The following is a 20,425-nucleotide window of genomic DNA, read 5'->3' as shown; positions in this document are numbered from 1 at the left end:
TGTATTACTGTGCTAGACACAGTGAGGGGAAGTCAGTGTGAGCCCAGACACTAACCTCCCTGAGGAGGCAGCAGGGCTGGGCTGCAGGGAGCGTCCTTGACACAAGGGGGCGCTCAGGACCAACACAGTGCCCAGATCAGGAGCAGGTGGAGAGTTGAGCAAAGATACCATTTCCTGCTCCATCTTAAAATAGTTTTAATCTGCTGCTCAGCCACAGAGCTCACAGAAAGCCCTTTCCTATGTCTAATTTCAGGGATTATGTTTGTGAACAAAAAGGGGGCTCTGTTCTATGGATGAAAGGACCACATGCTAACCTGACAGGCTCCAGGGAGGCCTGCATGGCGGTTGTACAAACTCAGAGACCTAACATAACCACAGAAGATGGTCTGAAAATTAAATATTTAACTACAAACAGGTTATGTCGGGTATTCATGTTCTAGGCCAGTATTTTCCCTACAAAGATCTACTTAGATCTTACCTGAGCCCATTGGTCCTTTTGCCTCTAAGATAACATATTGGTGAGATGACTGGGTAACTTCCCTTTTTTTCCCCCAGACCCCTCAGGGCACAACAAATAGCACCAGGACATTCCCTCATTGTGATTGTTATCAAGTTAATCTTCAACTGTTAATTATGTTAAACTATACCTTATCCATCTCTGTAAAAGAAGCACATGTCCATCATCTCACTTTTTACCCTATCCCAGAGGTCTCCCCCCTTTGCTTTCTCCACTTCCTTAATCGATCACCAATGAATTTCATGTAACCCCTCTACATCCCTTCCTTTGATTGCAATGTGTAAATACAGATGTAACCTGCCAATCTCCGGAGCATTATCTCAATTCATTGAGGTTCTGCTTCCCGGCATATGTCCACAGTTTGGCTCAAGTAAACTCACAAAATTCTTCACAGGTCTAAATGTTTTTTACATTAACAGTTCTTTCTTTTTCACGACTGCATAGTGTTCCGTGGTGTAGATGTACCACGCTTATCCAATCATCTGCTAATGGGCACTTAGGCCGTCTCCCATGCTTAGCTGTTGTAAATTACACTGCTATGACCATAGGGTTGCATACACTCTTTCTGATGAGTGTGTTGGGTTTCTTAAGATGTATTCCTAGGTGTGGGATCACTGGGTCAAATGAGAGTTCCATTTTCAATTTTTAGATGGAACTCCATATTGTTTACCATAATGGCTGCCCCAGTGTGCATTGCTAATGGACCAACTAAACTGATGAACAAAAGTAGACCCAGAGCCGTAGAAGCATGAACAGACCATGGAACCTCAGAGGGAAGGCAGGGGAGGGTGGGTGGGAAGAGATCAGCCAATGAACTTGTCTGCATATAAGGCTCACCCGGGGACACAGACAATGGGGTGGTGATGGCCTGGGGAGGGAATGGGATGAATTCTAAGGAGTTCGCACCTGTCAGAATGGCTACCATCAACAAATCAACAAATGACAAGTGCTGGTGAGGGTGTGGAGCAAAGGGAACCCTCCTACTCTGCTGGTGGGAATGCAGGCAGGTGCAGCCACTATGAACACAGAATGGAGTTTCCTCAAAAAATTAAAGGTGGAACTGCCATTTCACCCAGTGATCCCACTTCTAGGAATATATGGTAAGGGACCCCAAACACCAATCACAAACAATGTATGCACCCCTATGTTCAAAGCAGCACAATTTGCAATAGCTCCTATCTGGAAATAGTGAAAGTGTCCATGAGTAGCTGAGTGGATAAAAAGCTGTGGGACATTTATGCCACGGAATGCTATGCAACAGTAAAAGAGAAGGATCTCTTACACTTTGGGACAGCGTGGAGGGACCGGAAGAGTATCATGGTAAGTGAAATAAGCCAGTCAGAGAAAGACAAGTGTCACATGCTCTCACTAATATGTGGAACCTAATGAACAAAATAAACTGATGAAGAGAGTGGATCCAGAGACCTGGAAGCATGGAGCAGACTGGGGAATCTCAGAGGGAAGTCGTGGTAGGGTGGGTGGGTGGGAAGAGGTCAACCAACAAACTCTTATGCATAGAGGCTTAATCCAGGGACACAGACAATAGGATGGGGAAGGGCTGGGGCACCCAGGGGTGGGCTAGAAGGTGTCAATAAGGGATAAAGGGGACATGTGGAATACTTTCAACAATAAAGGTATAATTTAAAAAAAAAGAATTAGGACTTGGACCCTCAGACACCCACTGAACATCGTCCCTGTGTCACCATCTTCTCTCAGGTGGGGTCAAGACCTCAGCTATGAAATACTCTGCCTCATAAATATGCAAAAGAGAGGAGGCAGACCAGGTTAAATATGGGTAAGTCTGTGCCCTGAGGGCATCACCCACAGCCACACCCTCCCCTACAGAAGTGCTCCCAGCACAGCCCTCACCATGCACTGGAGCTGGAGAACCCTCCTCCTGGTGGCCATGGCGACAGGTAAGGGGCTCCCGTCCTGGTTAAGGAGGGTCCAGGGTGAGTCCAGGGGGATTCCACTCACTCCTGTCTCCTCCCACAGGTGTCCACTCCCAGGTGCAGCTGGTGCAGTCTGGGGCTGAGGTGAGGAAGCCTGGGGCCTCCGTGAAGGTCTCCTGCAAGGCTTCTGGATACACCTTCACCAGCTACAACATGCACTGGGTGCGACAGGCCCCAGGCCAGGGGCTTGAGTGGGTGGGGAGGGTTAACCCTAATAATGGAAACACAAACTACGCACAGAAGTTCCAAGGCAGAGTCTCCATCACCGCAGACACGTCCAAGAGCACAGCCTACATGGAGCTCAGTAGCCTGAGAGCCGAGGACACGGCCGTGTATTACTGTGCCAGACACAGTGAGGGGAAGTCAGTGTGAGCCCAGACACTAACCTCCCTGAGGAGGCAGCAGGGCTGGGCTGCAGGGGCCACTCGGGATACCAGGGGGCGCTCAAGACCCACAGCACAGGGTGCAGCCCCAGGAGCAGGGGCAGAGGGAGGTGGGAGGGAAGGGCCTTCCTGTTGGGCACAGGGATTTCCTCTCAAGCTCTCAGCTGCCTCCAGGGAGGGCTCCTGCTCTTTCTCTGAGGCTCTCATTTCCTGCTTTCTCACTGCCGACCCCAGAGGAGGAGGTGACACTGCTGCTGGCAGATGACATATGGGCAGTGATGGGGACTCTCCTCACAAACATGATACTGTACATACAAAACCCGAAGGACTCGACCAAAAACCCACTCTATTTAAGAAAGGAATTTGGCAGAATAGGAAATTAACAGCCAAAAATCAATGCTATTTTTATCTACCAATAACAAATTCTCAGAAAGGGAAACCAAACCAACAATCCCATTTACCATTCCATCAAAAAATTATGATACTTAAGAATAAACTTAACCACGCAGATAAAAGACTTGTACTCAGAAAAATACAGGAGTCTGAATGAAGAGATAGAGGAAAATATAAACATGTGGAAAAATATACCGTGATCATGGATTGGTAGGATTAACATCATTAAAATGTCCATATTGCTCAAAGCACTCTACAGATTCAATGTAATCCCTATTAAAATAGCAACAGCATAGAACAACCAAGATGGTGGCATAGGTAAACACCTGTGCTTGCTGCCTCTCACAACCACATCGAAACTCCAACTAAAAGACAGAACGAATATCATCCAGAGCCACGGGAAAACTGCTTGAGTGGAAGTTCTACAACCAGAAGGAAAGAGAAAAGCGCATTGAGACTGGTAGGAGATGCTTAGGTGCGGAGGTACGGAGGCACGAGTGAAATGGGCTGGCAACTGGGTGTGCTGTTGTTGTTTTCCAATCGGGAGGGAGATACAAGCTCCTGATTGCTCTGAACTCCAGTTCCAGGTGAGACTCTGGAGACCCAGACTCATATGGGGAGAATCTAGAGCCAGCCTTGGGCAAACTAAGGCCCGCGGGCCGGATCCTGCTGTTCTATCCGGTTCTCTTGCTCTCCCCTCCGCTCCTTTACTTTGAATTTATATTAGTTCACACAAACACTCCATCCATGCTTTTGTTCCGGCCCTCCGGTCCAGTTTAAGAACCCATTGTGGCCCTCAAGTCAAAAAGTTTGCCCACCCCTGACTGTCAGGTATCGGGCAGGAACACGAGGGCAGCTTTCTCTCCGAGGTGCTCGCAGTGATCATTGTTCCTACATGGTGCGGTGGGACACAGAGACCCGGGGATGTAGAGAGCGCCTGGGAGGGCACATGGGCATTCTTTAATTATTGTCAGCTGAACCCAGTGGCATTGGCAAAGCCACACCCTGGGAACACGCTTTGCCAAAAAGGCAAGAATGTTATCAGCTTGACCTTCATTTCAGCCCAGGTGTTCAGGAGTGTGTTTTGATATGTAAATCCAGTCAATCACCAGGAATGCTCAGGCCTACTCAAGAATGCAAATAATCTCCTTTGTCTTGATTTTTGGTGACATTTCCTGGTATTTGGGGTATAAAATAAACTCACTGGATTGGCTCTGGGTCACTGTCTCTTCAGCAGAAGAGGGCAGTGGTGCCACCCAGTCCAGCTTTTTCCTTCTATTTTGTGTCTTGTCTCTTTCTTTTATTTCTCAATCCCCAGCCACCCCTACTCAGGAACTAGACTTGCTCTCTAGCTGCACTGGACCCGGAAAGAGAGAAATACCTACAGAATAGGACCTGCGAGCTCTGCCTGTGTCTCTAGTTCATGCTTCTGACTCCCAGGGACCCAAGCAGATGCTGCACTTACCAACACTTGGTCCACTGGATCTAGAGACACAGCCTGACCTTAGTTTGTCCTCTGATCTCTTTGTAAGGGAAACAGGGTCAGATGGAATTCTGGTCTCCTGAACATGAACCTCCTGCAACAAATGAGGACGTTAAGTGCTGAAGGAAAATTGAGTAGCATACAAGGATGAATTCTAAACTAACTGAAAATATATTTCAAAACTGAATGAAGCCATGCTGGTGTGGCACAGTGGTTGATCTTCGACCTGTGATTCCATTCCTGGTCAGGGCAATTACCTGGGTTATGGGCTTGATTCCCAGTAGTGACCATACAGGGGGCAGCCATTCAATGATTCTCTTTCATCATCGATGTTCCTATCTGTCTCTCCCTCTCCCTTCCTCTCTGAAATCTTAAAATATATATTTAAAAAAGTAAATGACAAGGTTGTGAGTTTTATTCCCAGTCTTGGGAGATATGGGAGGCAAATGATAAAGATGTTCCCCGCAATCAATGTTTCTCTCTTTCTCACCATCTTCCTCTGTTCACTATTTCTATCTCTCATCAGTGTTTCTCTCTCTCTCTCTCTCTCTCTCTCTCTCTCTCTCTCTCTCTCCCTCCCTCCCCTCTCTCTACCTTTCTCTCTCTTTCTCTCTCAATCTCTATCTCTCTCCTTTCCATTTATCTAAAAATCAATGAAAATATCCTCAAGTAAAGATAAAGAAAACAATCTCAATATCTATATCTACAAATACATCTATACTTAAGTTATACATGTATCTAAATCTATATCTATATCTATATCCATGGGAGCAGAGGCACATTGATTTGATCCCTAAGGAGTCACTGATTGTGCCCACATCCCACTTCCTGACCACCTCCTGTGGCACAGCCCCTGCTGTGGAAGAAGAGGTCCCTGGGCACGGTGACCAGGACCCCAAGGAGGGCCTGGATCTCTGAGGGCACAGTCAGCACCCCCTTCCAGGAGAAACCCCAGAGACCTGGACCTCCCTCACCTCTTGCCCTTTGTATGTGCAGACACCTCCCCTATGCAAATGCCCACACGGCCACCAGACACACACAGTTGGCGTCCACTTAAATGCAGGGCCTCCTCACCCCGGAGAATACTTTCTGGGGGACGAGCACCTCACCGCAAGACATGACTCCCCTGTGGCTCTTCCTCTTCCTGCTGTCAGCTCCCAGATGTGAGTGACTCAGGGCTTAGACGTGAGGAGATGGGGACCCTGCCTCTGAGCCCAGAACTCACTGTGTTCTCTGTCCCAGGTGTGCTGTCCCAAGTGCAGCTGCAGGAGTCGGGCCCAGGACTGGTGAAGCCCTCGCAGACCCTCTCCCTCACCTGCACTGTCTCTGGTTACTCCATCACCAGTGGTTACTACTGGAGCTGGATCCGCCAGCCCCCAGGGAAGGGGCTGGAGTGGATGGGCTACATCAGGTATGATGGATATACTAACTACAGCCCCTCCCTCAAGAGCCGAACCACCATCTCCAGAGACACATCCAAGAACCAGTTCTCCCTGCAGCTGAGCTCCGTGACCACCGAGGACACAGCTGTGTATTACTGTGCGAGACACAGTGAGGGGAAGTCAGTGTGAGCCCAGACAGAAACCTCCCTGAGGAGACAGCAGGGCTGGGCTGCAGGGAGCATCCAGGACACCAGGGGGTGCACAGGTCCAGCTCAGGGCCCTTACCAGGAGCAGGTGGAGAGTTAAAGAAAGACACCATTTGCTGCTCCATCTTAAATTCCTTTTGCTCTGAGGCTCAGCCACAGAGCTCACAGGAAGCCCTGTCCTAGGTCTAGTTTTAGGGATTGTGTTTGTGAACACAAAGGGGGCTCTGTCCTAAATCTGACAGAACTCAGTGACTGACAGGACCCTCACAGGAGGCTCTGATCACACATTCCTACCTGGGCAGTCCTGGGGGTGGGCTCGCCCCAGGCCTATGACTTCTTTACTAAAAGGCTCCTCTTTGCCTGAAGCACCCCGTCCATGGTTCCTGTGCATCTGGGTTAACACACCTGTGACATCAGCATGACCACCCTCAGGAGAGCACATCTTGGCCATCTGTGTGTCCACTTTGGAGACTTACCCATTTAAGCCCTTTGCCCACTTTTTAATCATATTGTTGTCTTCCTTTTGTGAAGTTGTATGAGTTCCTATACATTTTGGAGATTAACCCCTTATCGGACGTACCCATGCTGCTGCAAATGGTCAGAGTTCTTTCTTCTTCACGGCTGCATAGTGTTCCATGGTGTAGAAATACCACGGTTTTTTATCCAATCGTCTGCTGACGGGCACTGAGGCTGTTTCCAAACCTTAGTTATTGTAAACTTCACTGCTATTAACATAGGGGTGCATGCATTCTGTCTGATGAGTGTTTGGGTTTCTTAGGATGTATTCCTAGAGGAGGGATCACTGGGTCAAATAGGAGTTCCACTTTTAATTTTTAGATGGAACTCCGTGTTTTTACCATAATGGCTGCCCCAGTGTGCATTGCTAAAGGACCAACTAAACTGATGAACAAAAGTAGACCCAGAGCCGTAGAAGCATGAACAGACCATGGAACCTCAGAGGGAAGGCAGGGGAGGGGGGGTGGGAAGAGATCAGCCTGTGGACTTGTCTGCGTATATGCCTCACCCGGGGACACAGACTGTCTGAGAGAGGAGGGTGTTACCGAGGCGTCCCTTCGGATAAACTTAACGGGAAGGGGCTGGGACATTTCAGGTAGTTCCTAGTGAAGAGACTGCTCCAGGCCAGGGGGGCCAAGGGTAGGCACCATCATCTGACCTTATCTTAGCACAATTAAGACCCCGGGGAATTAGCCACACACATCCATGCAGCTGCAGATCACACCGCACTGCCTTCCTTCCCCAGATTCCTGGAGCCAGGGTACAGGCCTCACGGGATCCCAGATGTGGCTCTCCTCGAGCGGCAGCAGCAGCAGCGGGGTGTCTGCCTGGCAGGTCGGGTCAGGAACGCGGTTTCGGTTTTGGGGGCGTCGCTGTCAGAGGTCCTTGTGCCCTGCCATGGTATTGCGCCCATAGATCCGAGGCTCAGCCCTTCCTCTGCCTTCCTGTGGGGAGCGGAGCGGACTGCACCCAGACTGGGGCCATCAGCGAAGGCAAGCTTCCAGCCATCCCGCACCAGCGGGGCGCAGGGACCCATGCGATCAGCAATGGCAGCGCGTCCAGCGATCAAGCAATGATCGCAGAGGTCTTTTGGGGGACCCGTTTGTATAGCCTGTTCGCACCCACAGCGGTCCAGGTGTTTATCTTACAACCACATCAGGGCTGAGAGGGTTCATCAGCAAGTACGCAGGTGAACATGGGTCTTCACAGCAAGTCACTCTCAGTCGGTAATTGAAGGCCAAATCCTTATCTATGGACACACACGCTCAGGGTGGGGGTGTCCTTCATACCATGCTTTCAGTTTCAGGAAAATGAACTCAAACATTTTAAACCTTTTCAGACATTTTTAAACATTTTAGACATTTCTATATGTTACTACAACACAGACACTGGGGTGGTGAGAGCATAGATGGGGGACGGGAGGGAGCAGGAAGGGGTTTATGGGGGGAAAGGAAGGCCTACGTAATACTTTTAACAATAAAGATTTTTAAAGAGAGAGAGAGAGAGAGAGAGAGAGAGAGAGCACCTCCTGTTCACTCTCCTGTCACCCAGTCCCCCCTTGCTCTCTCCCACCTCCATGTCACTCCTCACCTTCCCTCCTTCACTGCAAACGCACAAACGCAGCTGCAAACGGTTATTCTTCGGAGCATTGGAGGTCTTGCTCCCCAACAGTTGTCATCAGTTTGGCTGAAATAAAATCTTAGAACATGCTCTCCATGTTTGGACATTTCTTACACCAACGTGTTGTCTTTTCTTCATTTACCACACACGTTCACACATGTTCCTCCCGTGTGGAGAGGGCGGTGCACACAATCATAAAACCTGCTGCCTCCACACGATGGTGGTGGTGACTCTAAAGAGTTCGTACCCGTTGGTGTGGGGATGACGCTCCAACCACTGAGCCCACCAGCCAGGCTCCATGTGTAAATGATGAAAACTCTCCCCTGTGAGAGGCTGGGAACAGGGCTTGTGCACACGCACAGCAGGGAAGTGGAGGGAAATGTGTGCTTTGGGGAGGCAGCTGTGTGCTTGTGAGAGTGGCAGCAGGTTAGAGACGGAGGCTGCGGCCACAGCGTCCAGCCCACCCTCTCCTGCCTCCTCACAGGCACATGTTAGAGTTTTGTGGTCGATCTGGTTGTGGAAAATAACAAGGAGAAACTTTCAGCTTCAAAATAAAAGCAACATTCAATGTAAGTTCTTATTCCCAAACCCCAGAAAGCAACATGGCCCATGGCGGGTGAAGGGGAGCAGAGGAAGTCCCATCCATGCGCCTCTGGGGGAGCACCCCTGGGTCCTCAACAAAACCCCGAAGAAGGAAGACTCTCAGTCCTGGAAGCTGCCCCCAAAGGAATGGGGTCAGGGTGACGTGTCTCAGGAAAGGAGGGAGGGAGGGAGAGCGGGTCAGGACGGGACCCCTGTGGCCAGCATCCTTGAGTCCTTTCCCATCTGGGGTCGCCCCTAGGATGATAAGGTCAGGCATACAGCCCAGGGTCAGAGCTGCACCTTATATGCAGACTCCATGCAAATGGGGCTCTCCTCCTGCTCATAAAAGGGGGCCCTTGCCCGGCATGTTGGGGAGACACCCAGAACCCAAGTGCCTGAGACAGGACCCCAGCGGCTCCACCATGGACTTGGTGCCAAGCTGCGTTTTCCTCCTGATCATTTCTCAAGGTCATTCTCAGGAGTGTGGAGCGCTGAGCCCTGTGCCTGTGCTTATGTGTGCTTCCATGTGATTCTAAGTCCCCCTGTGTCTCTGTGTTTGCAGGTGTCCAGTGTGAGGTGCAGCTGGTGGAGTCTGGGGGAGGCCTGGTGCAGCCTGGGGGGTCTCTGAGACTCTCCTGTGTAGCCTCTGGATTCACCTTTGATGATTATGCCATGCACTGGGTCCGCCAGGCTCCAGGGAAGGGGCTGGAGTGGGTCTCAGGCATTAGTAGTGGTGGTAGTTACATATACTACGCCGACTCTGTGAAGGGCCGCTTCACCATCTCCAGAGACAACGCCAAGAACATGCTGTACCTGCAAATGAACAGCCTGAGAACCGAGGACACAGCCCTGTATTACTGTGCAAGAGACACAGTGAGGGGAAGTCAGTGTGAGCCCAGACACTAACCTCCCTGCAGCAGAGGCTGCGACCACCAGGGGGCACTCAGGACCCACAGCACAGAGAGCAGCCCCAGTAGCAGGAGCAGAGGGAGGGGTGGGGGAAGGGCCTTCCTGTTGGGCACTGGGATTTCCTCTCAAGCTCTCAGCTGCCTCCAGGGAGGGCTCTTCCTTCTCATGTTCTCACTGCAGACAACAGTGAAGAAGGGGCATTGAGTTTGCAGGTGACATGTAGGCAGGGGGTGGGGACTCTCCTTCACCAAGTCTTTTATTTTCTGTGTCTCTTTCTCTGCAACGAGATCATCCTCAAGGATCTGGTCATCCTGGGTTTGGGAAACGTTCCCACCAAGAGATACCCCAGCACAGCCCAGGCCCCTGTGTGCTGAGCTCAGACCCGTGCCCCCATCTTTCCCTCTCACAGGCCCACCTGTCCCCACCTTTCCCTCTCACAGGCCCACCTGTCCCCACCTTTCCCTTTCACAGGCCCACCTGTCCCCACCTTTCCCTCTCACAGACCCACCTGGGCAACCACGACCAGGATCATCCCCCAGGACCTCCCACCACAGCGCTCCGTCCTCCCTACCTGTTGAATGAAACACACAAGGGCTTTAATCTAACAGACAGGAGTGGCTAGAACTGGTCTGTATTTTGAATTTCTAGAGGTTAAGATGTAACAACATCTGCAATAACTAATACATGGAGTAAGACTAACACTGCAGATTAAACATACATGAACTTCAAGAAGTCTAAGGGAACTCTCTAAAATGGAACACAGAAGAAATTTTCCACAAAATAGCCAAGTGTCAGGAATGTAAGAGACAATAAAGCAGTCAAATATCTTTAATAATAAAAGCATAATATGCAAATCGACCAAACAACCGAACAGCAGAACGACCATCCACACAACCTTCCCGACGACCACGCTCTGACACACACTGGCACCAGGCCCACCAGTGCGGGTGCAATGTGATTGGATGGGGGGCCCCACCATTGCCCATGATCGCCCTGCAGAGGGAGGCCCAGGCAAGCCAAGTGATTGCACTCCACGCCTGTTTCCCACAAAGGGAGGCGACCCATGTTGGGGGGAGGGGGAAGAACCACACAGATGGCAAGCAGTGGCAGCAGCGGGGGCGGTTCCAGCTGCCACAGCGGGATGAAAGGAAGGTCCGATAGGCCTTGATCGCTGGCCAGGCCTAGGGACTCTACCTGAGGGATCCTGGATTATGAGAGGGCACAGGCCGGGCTGAGTGACACCCCCTGTCCTGTGTACAAATCCATGCACCGGGCCTCTAGTCTATATGTACAACTGCCTAAAGGACCGAATGACTGAACCACCATTTCACCGGCAACTATGATGCACACTGACCACCAGGGGGGAAACACTCAATGGAGAAGCTGCCCCTGGTGGTCAATGTGCTCCCATAGCAGCAGCGAGCTCAGCTGAATAACAGACACTGGGCTTACAGCTGGCGAGGGCAGCTGCAGCAGCAAAAGCCTCTACAGCAGCACGGCCAGGATCAGCTACAGAGGATGGCACCCGGCCCAGGCTCAGGCTCCTCCCTGGCCACCTTCCACTTGGCAAACTACTACATCCCTCAGGGGATGTCGGACTGCTGGTGTAGGTCGTAACCCCGCAGGCCCCAAGGGGTCCCAAAATGCAAGAGGGTGCAGGCCAGGCTGAGGGACCTCACCAGTGAAGGAATCTGTGCACTGGGCCTCTAGTACATACATGGAATTGGAATCCCAGAAAGAGGAGAGAGGGGGCACCAAGAAAAATGTTTGAAGGAATCCTTGCAAATAGTTTTTCAGAATTTGATGTAAACTATACAGAGATCTAAGAACACCAAAGTACTCCAAGAAGAAATGAAAATAAACACATTAAGTCATGGCACATTGAAGTCAAACTGGTGAAAAAGATAAAATGCCCAAGGGCAGCAAAGAAAAAACCACACTTGAGTCAAGGAACGAGATTAATAAAAACATCAAAGGTCACATGAAAAACTACCAAAACCAGAAGACAATTCGAGGGATGACTCAAAGAGCTGAAGGAAAATTGAAGGAACATCAACGTAGAATTCTAAACTAACAGAATATCTATTTCAAAACTGGATGAAATAAAATTACAAAATATCGATTTTGTGAGATGCAGCTAGAGCAGTGCTTGGAGGGAAATGGACAGCATTAAATGCTTATGTTAGAAAAGAATAAAGATCTTTAAAGCGATCATCTAAGCCAGTGGTCGGCAAACTCACTAGTCAACAGAGCCAAATATCAACAGTACAACCATTGAAATTTCTTTTGAGAGCCAAAAACCGACTTCTGCGCCTGGGCCACGAAGTTTTAATCGCACTGTACTTGCACGCCTGCACATGGTATTTTGTGGAAGAGCCACACTCAAGGGGCCAAAGAGCTGCATGTGGCTCGTGAGCCGCAGTTTGCCAACCACTGATCTAAGCTTCTACTTTAAAAAATTGGAAAAGGGTGAGAACCAATTTGAAGGCAGAGGTAAATGCATGTTCCAGCTGCCTCCCACAACCACATGAAATGCACAACTAAGATAGAGAACAACCATCATTCTGGACTAGGGAGGTAAAGAAGAAAGCACACCGAGATAGGTAGGAAGGGTGGAGGTGGGAGCAGGCTGGTCCGACACCCACATGTGGTATGTTTTTAATTGGCAGGGATATCTCAGCTCTGGAGGCCTCCTGTGAGAAGCAAAGAGTCTCAGTCCCACACCAGACCCCCAACCCAGGGTTCCAGAGCTGGGAAGAGAAGTCCTCAGAGCTTCAGGATGTAAAAACCAGCAATGATTGTCGCTGAGTGACATGGAGGCAGCTGGAGACCCAGGCTGTTCCCCTTAAAGGGCCAGCACAAGAACTGAAAGGGTCTCCCCTCCTCTGAGCTCCAAGGAGCAGATGGTGGAATTAGAGGATCCAGGGACACATGGGAAAGAACTGGATTCTTCAGCATTAGGGCAGGTACTTGGGGTGGCTTTCTCCTAGACAGGCTGCTCCCAGGGCTATTTGATTCTGTGCTGCGACCTCCCCCATCGCATAGCTGCCTTGAAGCCATTTCTGAGGTTCCATCAGTGTGGCTTCCACAGTTTGCTCTGCCCTGCTGATTCCCTGAGAACCCACCCCATCCAAACTGCAGCCCCACCCAAGCTGTTTGCAGCAGCCTTTCCATGTGATTGGCTTGTCCTGGCTCAGGCTTCAGACGCCCCTAAAATCTCTCAAACAAGCAGCAGCTGGCATCAGCATGACCCAAACCTATCAATAAGAGACCCAAGACTGGCACTAGCACCAGCCTGCCTTGCTTCACAACTTGTCCTCACCTGGGCACTTCCATGCCCAATACAAGTAGCAGCCATCTGCAGATCCACCTGTAGTTCCTGCTTGGTGGTGTTGTGGAGCGAATGGGAGTGAATGACCACTGGAGTCCAAACCAAATTAAAATTTAGGGAGTCTTTATTAGCCGGCCAGCTGGCCGGCCAGTCAGCCAGCGACTGCTCTGCCTTTCTCCATGCAGGGAGCCCAGAGAGCAGCCCCTACCCTTTGTGCAGGACCACTTTTTAGCACATTAACCACATCCTGTTTTTGCAGAGCAAGTAACCCAAGACAAAACAGTTTTTCCTAAGCAATGTCAGGATCATGCCATTGACGACCATGTTATTCACAGGGTCATTCTGTTCTTCAGAAAGCTGACAGTGTTCTATGACAGAAAGCCTAGGTGCTGGGAGGGGCCATGAGACCGTATCTCAAGGCCTAGCCTGGTGTCAGCACTGACAACTCTGTCTGGGGCATAGTCCACGGCCTCTCTGGAATGGTAGTAGTAAGCATGCTCAAAAATTCCCATGCTCCAACAGGTGGCCCCAGGCAGTGGCTGACTTTGCATCTTCCAGGAGGACCTAGAGCCAGTGCACCCAGTGGACAGTTTCAGACCACACCAGATTACAACTCCACACATTCAGGAAAAGGAGGAGAAGGAGAAAGAAGAGGGGGAAAAGGAGGAGGAGGAGGAGGAGGAGAAGGAGGAGAGTAGGAGGAGCAGGAGGAGCAGGAAAAGGAAGAAAGAGGAAGAATAAGAATAAGAAGGAGGAGGAGGAGGAGGAGGAGGAGCAGGAGCAGGAGGAGAAGGAGGAAGAGGAGGAGGAGAAGGAGGAGGAAGAGAAGAAGAAGAAGAAGAAGAAGAAGAAGAAGAAGAAGAAGAAGAAGAAGAAGAAGAAGAAGAAGGAGAAGGAGAAGGAGAAGGAGAAGGAGAAGGAGAAGGAGAAGGAGAAGGAGAAGGAGAAGGAGAAGGAGAAGGAGAAGGAGAAGGAGAAGGAGAAGGAGAAGGAGAAGGAGAAGGAGAAGGAGAAGGAGAAGGAGAAGGAGAAGGAGAAGGAGAAGGAGAAGAAGAAATAATGAACAAAGGATTAGCCAGTTTGGGTCAGTGGATAGAACATTGGCCTGCTGACTGTAGGGTTCCAGGTTTGAATCTGGTCAGCGGCACGTGCCAGGATTGCGGGCTTGCAGAAGGTGGCTGATCAGTGATTCTCTGTCATCATTGATATTTCTCTCTCTCTCTCTCTCTCTCTCTCTCTCTCTCTCTCTCTCTCTCTCCCCCTTCCTCTCTGAAATCAATAAAAATATAAAAATAAATAAAAATAAAATATATGAACAAAATAATGGCAATTATTACATATGTATACACAATTAAATCTAAGAACAAAAATAAACAAATAAAGTATCTAATTAACTTATAAATAATGTAGAACCTGGTGCATGGAAACATGAAACAGAATGACCAAACTCAGAGGTAAGAGGGAGGGGAGAGGGGAAAGGGATGAACCAAAGAACTCATATGCATATGCATGACCTACAGACACAGACAGGAGGGTGGTGAAGGCAGGGGTGGGGCACGAATGAGGTATAAGGTTGATATGGGGGTAAAAAAGGGGACATCAGTAACACTCCCAACAGCAAAGATTTTTTAAAGAAAGAAATTAGAAAAGGAAGATCAAAATCACCTAAAATTAAGCAGAAGGAAGGGAAAATAAAGGTGAACATAGATTAAAGAAATCAACAGACAAAAATGATAAAAAAAACAACCAATGATGCCAACAGCTGAATCTTTGAAAAGATCAATAAAACTAACTCAATGCTAACAAGATTGACAAAGACACAAATGAACAATATCAGAAATTAATCAGGAGATATGAACACGTTCTCCATGCATTCATATGAGACCGACATTCTTTGTGCAGTCAGTACAGAGAAAGAGTAAACTACAGACCGAAATCTCTTGTTAACATATTTACTAAAATCCTCAACAGAAGATGAGCCAATCCTACCAGCAATATAAGAAAATCATACTACACCATGACCAAGCAGGAATTACCCAACAACTCAAAGCTGATTCGACACTTTTAAATCAACCAGTGTAATCCACCAGGTCAACTGTGTAGAGCGAAGTCACATGGTCATTAAAATTGACACAGAAAAGTGTGTGACAAAGCACAGCACTCATTCATGATAACACGCTTAGGGCACTTGGGATAAAGACCCGTCCTCACGCTGGTCCTGGGACTCCTGTAGCTACTATCATACTCGATTGTGGGAGTTAGATGATCCCCTCAGATGGGGACAAAGTCAGAAAGGTCCACTCTCACCACTTCTATTCACATGGTACTTGACGCTTTAAGAGCAGGAAGATGAGAAAAGTGCATGGAGACATTCCAATGTGAACCAACATACAAGGGGTCCTCTTTGCAGGGGACATGTTCATCTATGAAGAGAAACCAGAAGAATCTGCTTCAGCATCACGGGTGAGTGTACAGAAACAGGGCTATTTGAGGCGTATTCTCACGGCAGTGGTGCTGCCCGTGTGGGGCTGGCAAAGCAGCAGATAAGGGGACGGAACTGAGTTCTTGTGGGAAACCATCCCCAGAAGCACAGCTTCTCCCAGAGGTGCAGCCTCCAGGAGGAACTGGGCAGCACACTGGTCCCCAGAGTTCACCCTAAATCCCTGCTGACTGGAGGGGCCACGCGTGTTTGCTCATTGAGCTGAGCCCACGGAACATGACATCTCCCGCCTCTTTGGGACAGGAAGTAGGTTTGCACTGGGAGCCAGGAGCCCCCTGAAGCCTGGCTGCCCCCTTCCTCCAACAGAAGCGGGGAGAGGCGTGCCCCCTAGAGGTCACACTTCAGAGTGGGTTCCCAGGTGCGCAGAAAGCATGCTGGGAGTGAAGCTGGGGAGGCGCTCAGTGAGCTTTTAAACTGACATTGAACCCCACATGCGTGTTGAAGGGAAGTGGGGCGGAAGTCCCTGTCTCCTCCTGGCACCTGGGAAAACGAACTTTTCCTCATTTAGGTTTGTATTTCCTCAGCTTCAGGGAGCCCAGTCCAGCTGCTAGGGCGAGTCCCCCACAGCGAGGCCCAGCATCCGCCTGCAGGAGAGGGGGTCTGGGTGGTTCTTGGTCTTTAAGTCTCTGGAGAGAGGTTCCGGCCCAGCTCCCCATGCACCCCTGTATCCTGGCCCCTGGGGCTGCCCTTCTGGGGGCCTCTCCATCCTGGTTCCCCTCGTCCCGGCAACACAGAAAACCCCCAGATCTGCTGTTCCCTGGCAGGACCCTGGATGCCCGCATGTGGTGCGGGGCCTCCACAGTGTTAACTAGACATGGGGAGAGGGGCCCTACCAGTGTCGCTCAGTGGATAGAGCCTCAGCCTGCAGACTGACGGTCCTCGGGTTTGATTCCTGTCAAGGGCACGGACCTCCATTGGAAGCTCCATCCCTGCCTGCAAGAGGCACCTTCTCACTGTGTCTCTATGGGCTCCCCCTCTCCCCTCCCTTCCACTTTCTCTAAAAATAAGAGGGAAATATCCTCGGGTGAGGATGAACACTACTAACTGAATAAAGGAATCTTTTATTTTTTAAATAGAAAGAAGGAAAGAAATGGTAAGAGGTCACCGCAGAGCCCAGCCGGTGTTGCTCATTGGTTGAGCTTCAACCTATGAACCAAGAGGTCAGGGTTGGAGTCCTGGTCAGGGCACTTGCCTGGGCTGCTGCCTGGACCCCCGGTGGGGGGCGTGCAGGAGGCAACTGATCATTGATTCTCTCTCATCACTGATGTTTCCATCTCCCTCCCCTCCTTTCCTCTCTGAAATCAATAACAATATATTTTTAAATAAGAATAAAAAATGAAAGGAAGAGAGAAGGAAGGCTTCGTGGTGTCTGACCTGCCCATGCCTCCCCCTCCTCAGTGCGATCGCACTTTCCAAGTGGTGGTGGCCGCCTTCCCAGAGGAACAAGGGACCCCAGTCCCAGATTCCTGTGTCCATCTGTCCTCACCTGGGGCTGTGGAAGGATGGACACAGATGGCCGCTCTCCTCCAGGAAAGGAGGTGCTCACCTGCCCCCAAGGACGACGGGGTGCCTCAACTCTCTACCCAGGGTTTAGCTTCCAAGAGCAAACATATTCCTTCTTTATCTTTTTTCATCCTCACCCAAGGATATATTTCCATTGCTTTTCAGAGAGAGAGAGAGGAAGGGAGGGAGGGGAAGAGAGAAACATCGATGTGAGAGAAACACATCAACTAGTTGCCTCCTGCACGTGCCCTCACCAAGGCCAGGGCCAGGGAGGGGCCTGCAACCCAGGTAAGTGCACTTGACCAGAATTGATCCCGACACCCTTTGATTCAAAGGCCAACACTCTATCCACTGACACAAACTGGCCAGGGCCATGAATCCATTTATTAAATTTATTTATTCATTTATTCGTATTTATTAATATTTTATTGTTGAAAGGATCACATATGTTCCCTTTACCCATTGATCCCCTCCAGCCCACCTCCACCACCTGCTAGGGCTCCATGTGTAAATGATGGAAACTCTCCCCTGTGAGAGGCTGGGAAACAGGGCTTGTGCACACGCACAGCAGGGAAGTGGAGGGAAATGTGTGCTTTGGGGAGGCAGCTGTGTGCCTGTGAGAGTGGCAGCAGGTTAGAGACGGAGGCTGCGGCCACAGCGTCCAGCCCAGCCTCTCCTGCCTCCTCACAGGCACATGTTAGAGTTTTGTGGACGATTTGGTTGTGGAAAATAACAAGGAGAGTCTTTCAGTCTCAAAATAAAAGCATCATTCCATGCAAATTCTTATTCCCAAACCCCAGAAAGCAACATGGCCCACGGCGGGTGAAGGGGAGCGAGAGGAAACCCCATCCACAAGCCTCTGGGGCAGCACCCCTGGGTCCTCATCAAAACCCCGAGGAAGGAGGACTCTCAAACCTGGAAACTGCCCCCAAAGGAATGGGGTCAGGGTGAGAGGTATCAGGAAAGGAGGGAGGGAGGAGGGCCAGGATGGGACCCCCTGTGGCCAGCATCCTTGAGTCCTTTCCCATCTGGGGTCGCCCCTAGGATGACAAGGTCAGGCATGCAGCCCAGGGTCACAGCTGCACCTTATATGCAGACTCCATGCAAATGGGGCTCTCTTCCTGCTCATAAAAGGGGGCCCTTGCCTGGCATGTTGGGGAGACACCCAGAACCCAAGTGCCTGAGACAGGACCCCAGCGGCCCCACCATGGACTTGGTGCCAAGCTGCGTTTTCCTCCTGATCATTTCTCAAGGTCATTCTCAGGAGAGGGGAGCGCTGAGACCTGTGCCTGTGCCTGTGTGTGCTTCCATGTGATTCTAAGTCCCCCTGTGTCTCTGTGTTTGCAGGTGTCCAGTGTGAGGTGCAGCTGGTGGAGTCTGGGGGAGGCCTGGTGCAGCCTGGGGGGTTTCTGAGACTCTCCTGTGTAGCCTCTGGATTCACCTTTGATGATTATGCCATGGACTGGGTCCGCCAGGCTCCAGGGAAGGGGCTGGAGTGGGTCTCAGGCATTAGTAGTGATGGTAGTTACATATACTACGCCGACTCTGTGAAGGGCCGCTTCACCATCTCCAGAGACAATGCCAAGAACACGCTGTACCTGCAAATGAACAGCCTGAGAACCGAGGACACAGCCCTGTATTACTGTGCAAGAGACACAGTGAGGGGAAGTCAGTGTGAGCCCAGACACTAACCTCCCTGCAGCAGAGGCTGCGACCACCAGGGGGCACTCAGGAACCACAGCACAGAGAGCAGCCCCAGGAGCAGGAGCAGAGGGAGGGGTGGGGGAAGGGCCTTCCTGTTGGGCACTGGGATTTCCTCTCAAGCTCTCAGCTGCCTCCAGGGAGGGCTCTTCCTTCTCATGTTCTCACTGCAGACAACAGTGAAGAAGGGGCATTGAGTTTGCAGGTGACATGTAGGCAGGGGGTGGGGACTCTCCTTCACCAAGTCTTTGTATTTTCTGTGTCTCTTTCTCTGCAACGAGATCATCCTCAAGGTTCTGGTCATCCTGGGTTTGGGAAACGTTCCCACCAAGAGATACCCCAGCACAGCCCAGGCCCCTGTGTGCTGAGCTCAGACCCGTGCACCCATCTTTCCCTCTCACAGGCTCACCTGTCCCCACCTTTCCCTCTCACAGGCCCACCTGTCCCCACCTTTCCCTCTCACAGGCCCACCTGTCCCCACCTTTCCCTCTCACAGACCCACCTGGGCAACCACGACCAGGATCATCCCCCAGGACCTCCCACCACAGCACTTCATCCTCCCTACCTGTTGGATGAAACACACAAGGGCTTTAATCTAACAGACAGGAGTGGCTAGAACTGGTCTGTATTTTGAATTTCTAGAGGTTAAGATGTAACAACATCTGCAATAACTAATACATGGAGTAAGACTAACACTGCAGATTAAACATACATGAACTTCAAGAAGTCTAAGGGAACTCTCTAAAGTGGAACACAGAAGAAATTTTCCACAAAATAGCCAAGTGTCAGGAATGTAAGTGACAATAAAGCAGTCAAATATCTTTAATAATAAAAGCATAATATGCAAATTGACCAAACAACCAAACAGCAGAACGACCGTCCACACAACCTTCCCGACGACCACGCTCTGACACACACTGGCACCAGGCCCACCAGTGCGGGTGCAATGTGATTGGATGCGGGGCCCCACCATTGCCCATGATCGCCCTGCAGAGGGAGGCCCAGGCAAGCCAAGTGATTGCACTCCACGCCTGTTTCCCACAAAGGGAGGCGACCCATGTTGGGGGGAGGGGGCAGAACCACACAGATGGCAAGCAGTGGCAGCAGCGGGGGCGGTTCCAGCTGCCACAGCGGGATGAAAGGAAGGTCCGATAGGCCTTGATCGCTGGCCAGGCCTAGGGACTCTACCTGAGGGATCCTGGATTATGAGAGGGCACAGGCCGGGCTGAGTGACACCACCTGTCCTGTGTACAAATCCATGCACGGGGCCTCTAGTCTATATGTACAACTGACTAAAGGACCGAATGACTGAACCACCATTTCACCGGCCGCTATGATGCACACTGACCACCAGGGGGGAAACACTCAATGGAGGAGCTGCCCCTGGTGGTCAATGTGCTCCCATAGCAGCAGCGAGCTCAGCTGAATAACAGACACTGGGCTTACA

This window comes from Plecotus auritus (genome assembly GCF_963455305.1).
Source record: "Plecotus auritus genome assembly, chromosome: 1".
NCBI classification, from domain to species: domain Eukaryota; kingdom Metazoa; phylum Chordata; class Mammalia; order Chiroptera; family Vespertilionidae; genus Plecotus; species Plecotus auritus.
This window is presented reverse-complemented; position numbering follows the sequence as displayed.